Here is a 3813-nt window from a genome sequence, read left to right as displayed (position 1 = left end):
TATAACTTGTGGTGTGTGTGTTTATTATGGGGCACAGTACACAGTAGTTGGTTGTGTATTAATATTAAGTGTTATTAAGGGAAATGGAACTCATGACAACCTGGATCCCCGACCTCGAATTTGGGGGTGTTACAATCAATGTCTTATCCAATGAAGTAGCATTAGGAATCTCTAAACGCGAGAGATGATCAGCGACTTGATTTTCAGTCCCCTTTCTGTCCTTGATCTCTAGTTCAAATTCTTGAAGCAAAAGAACCCATCTTATCAATATAGGCTTCGAGTCCTTCTCTGAGACTAGATATCGAATTGCAGCATGATCAGTGAAAACTGTCACCTTAGTCCCAAGTAGATAAGATCGAAATTTCTCAAAACCATAGACAATAGCCAAAAGTTCTTTCTCCGTAGTAAAATTCAGTTGAGCACCATTTAGGGTCTTACTAGCGTAGTAGACCACATGAAATATGTTGTTCTTCCTTTGCCCACGAACTGCTCCAACTACATAGTCACTTGCATCGCACATCATCTCAAAAGGTTATTTCTAATTAGGTGCAGTTATGACCGGTGCCGTGATTAAACTCTTCTTCAATGTCTCAAAAGCTGCAAGGCACTCGTCATCAAACTTGAAAGGAACATCTTTCTCTAGCAAACTGCACAATGGCTTTGAAATCTTAGAGAAGTCTTTGATGAAATGCCTATAGAAACCCGCATGACCAAGAAAACTGTGAATTCCCTTAACAGAAATGGGTGGAGGAATATTCTCAATGACCCCCACCTTGACCTTGTCCACCTCTAGACCTTTACTAGAAACCTTGTGCCCGAGAATAATGCCCTGACGCACCATAAAGTGACATTTCTCCCAATTGAGAACCGGATTGGTCTCAACGCACCTCTTGAGAACGTGTCCAAGAATTTGCAAGCATTCATCAAAAGAATCGCCAAAGACTGAGAAGTCATCCATGAACACCTCTACATTCTGGCCAATCATATCTGAAAAGATGGCCATCATGCATCTCTGAAATGTGGCTGGTATACCACACAGACCAAAAGAAACTCGTCTAAAGGCGAAAGTACCAAATGGACAAGTGAAGGTAGTTTTCTCCTGATCTTCTGGAGCGATACAAATCTGATTGTAACCGGAATAACCATCCAGAAGACAATAGTACTCATGACCGGGCTTACCCATGAAGTGTCAGAAATAGGGTAGATGATCCCTGCATCTAGCCACTTAAGAATTTCCTTCTTCACTACCTCCTTCATGATTGGATTGAGTCTTCTTTGCTGCTCGACCGTAGGCATGCTACCTTCCTCTAGCAGAATTTTATGCATGCAGTAAGAAGGGCTGATTCCCTTGATATCTGCTATAGTCCATCCAATTGCCGAATTGAACTCTCTCAGACTCCTCAAAAGCTTTTCCTCATCACTACCTGAAAGGTTAGATGCAATAATAACAGGCAGAGTAGATGCATCACCTAAAAATGCATACCTCAAATGCTCAGGTAAAGGCTTAAGCTCAAGAGTGGGAGCTTCCTTAATAGATGGCTTGAGGCGTTTAGGAGATTTGTTCAATTACTCCATTCCAAGAGATTCAAAAGGCATATCTATCTTCCTCTTCTAGGGAAAAGCATTCAAATACAACAATTGTTCTTCACATTCATCATCTTCATTATCCGAATTCCCCAACAAGGCTTTTTCTAAGGCATCGGACCTTAGAAATTGACCAAGTTCCGATGTGACCACCAAATCGACCAACTCCACTTTTAAGCACTCCTCATTATCAGTAGAAAATTTCATAGCATTGAACACATTAAAAGTAACATCCTGATCCAGAACTCGTATTGTGAGCTCACCCTTCTGTACATCTATCAAGGTTCGGCTAGTTGCCAAGAAAGGTCTTCCCAAAATTATGGGAATCTTCTTATCCTCTTTGAAATCAAGAATTACGAAATCAGCAGGGAAGATGAGTTTATCAACGTTGACCAAGACGTCCTCCACAATACCTCGCGGATATGTAATAGAACGGTTGGCCAACTGTAATGTCATATAAGTCGGGTTGGGATCAGGTAAGTCCAACTGCTTGAAAATTGACAAAGGCATCAGATTGATGCTAGCTCCCAAGTCACATAAGCATCTGTCAAAAGACAATTTTCCAATAGTACACGGAATAGTGAAGCTTCCTGGATCCTTAAGCTTCAGAGGAAACTTCTGTTGAAGCACAACACTACATTCCTCCGTGAGAGCAACTATCTATAAATCATCTAGCTTCACCTTCTGAGAGAGAATACCTTTCATAAACTTTGCATAACTAGGCATCTGCTCAAGAGCCTCAGCGAAAGGTATGTTGATATGAAGTTTCTTGAACACCTCAAGAAACTTCTCAAATTGCTTGTCCAGCTTTTTCTTCTGCAGCCGCTTGGGAAAAGGCGGTGGAGGATATATCTAATTCTCCCCTGTATTACCCTCAGGAGGAGTGTGCACAACAGTAGTCTTCCTTGGTTTCACTTCTACTTCATGCTGCTCTATCTCTTTCTCAGCCTCAGCTTGTTCAGTCAACACTTGAGTTTGTTCGGGATTCGCAACCTTTCCAGACCTTAAAGTGATTGCCTTTACTTGCTCCTTAGCTTCCTTCTTTCCTGGCACTTCAGTGTCACTAGGTAGTGTACCAGGCTGACGATTTATCAAGGCATTGGCAATTTACCCAATTTGATTTTCCAAGGTCTTGATAGAAACGGCTTGACTCTTGCACATAAGCTTCAATTCCTCTAATTCATATTTTTCATTGGCTTGTTGCAGCTGGAGTTGTTGTCTTGGTGCATATTACGGTTGTTGAAAACCAGGGGGTTGTACTGCTTAGCTGGATATTGCTGATAAGGCTGTTGAACCGCATTCTGAGTGTTTCTCCAACTGAAATTAGGATGATTGCGGTTTGTTGGGATGATAGGTGGCTGGCACTGGTTGCTGCGATCGCTGGAAGTTGCTCACAAACTGAGCTGATTCAATAGAAATTGCGCATTGATCAGTCTCATGGGCACCAACACAAAGCTCACAAATACTAGCGATTTGATTAACTCCATAATTAGGCAAAGTGTCCACCTTCATCATCAAAGCCTTAAGTTGGGCAGCGATAGCAGTTGTTGCGTCCAACTTCAGAATTCCTGCAACTTTTCCCTGAGTCAGCCTCTGGGAAGGATTCTGGTACTCATTAGCATCCATCAGTTCAATAAGTTCATAAGCTTCATCGTAGCTTTTAGCCCACAAGGCTCTTCCTAATGCTGCATCAAGCATGGGTCTAGAAGTAGCACCCAATCCATTGTAGAAACAGTTGATAATCATCCAATCAGGCATGCCATGGTGTGGGAACTTCCTTAGCATCTCCTTATATCGATCCCAAGCCTCACACAGAGATTCTCCAGTTTGCTGAGCAAACTGAGTAAGAGCATTCCTGATTGCAGCAGTCTTCGCCATAGGGAAGAATTTAGTGAGAAACTTTTGTGCAAGATCCTCCCAAGTGGTGATAGACCCTACTGGTAGAGAGTGTAACTAGCACTTAGCTTTGTCCCTTAGAGAGAATGGGAAGAGGCGTAGCTTGATAGCATCTTCAGTCACATCATTAAACTTGAAGGTGTCGCAGATCTCGATGAAATCCCTGATGTGCTTGTTGGGGTCTTCAGTAGGAGAACCCCCGAACTGAACTGAGTTCTGTATCATCTGAATCGTGCTTGACTTGATCTCAAAAGTGTCAGCCCTGATGGCTGGTCTGATGATGCTTGACTGAATGTCATTAATCTTAGGCTGAGAATAGTCAATCAAAGTTTT

At 42.3% G+C, this 3813-nt stretch overlaps 1 non-coding gene across 1 annotated transcript; it reads left to right on the top strand.

Annotated features, from left to right (window-relative positions):
- Positions 1–3340: 3340 nt before the first annotated feature.
- LOC141694608 (small nucleolar RNA R71) lies at positions 3341–3447 on the top strand. The gene has a single exon (XR_012563897.1). It is a non-coding gene; the product is annotated as a small nucleolar RNA R71 (small nucleolar RNA).
- Positions 3448–3813: the final 366 nt, after the last annotated feature.

Source organism: Apium graveolens, chromosome 10 (genome assembly GCF_009905375.1).
Source record: "Apium graveolens cultivar Ventura chromosome 10, ASM990537v1, whole genome shotgun sequence".
Lineage (NCBI taxonomy): Eukaryota > Viridiplantae > Streptophyta > Magnoliopsida > Apiales > Apiaceae > Apium > Apium graveolens.
This window is presented reverse-complemented; position numbering and strand designations above follow the sequence as displayed.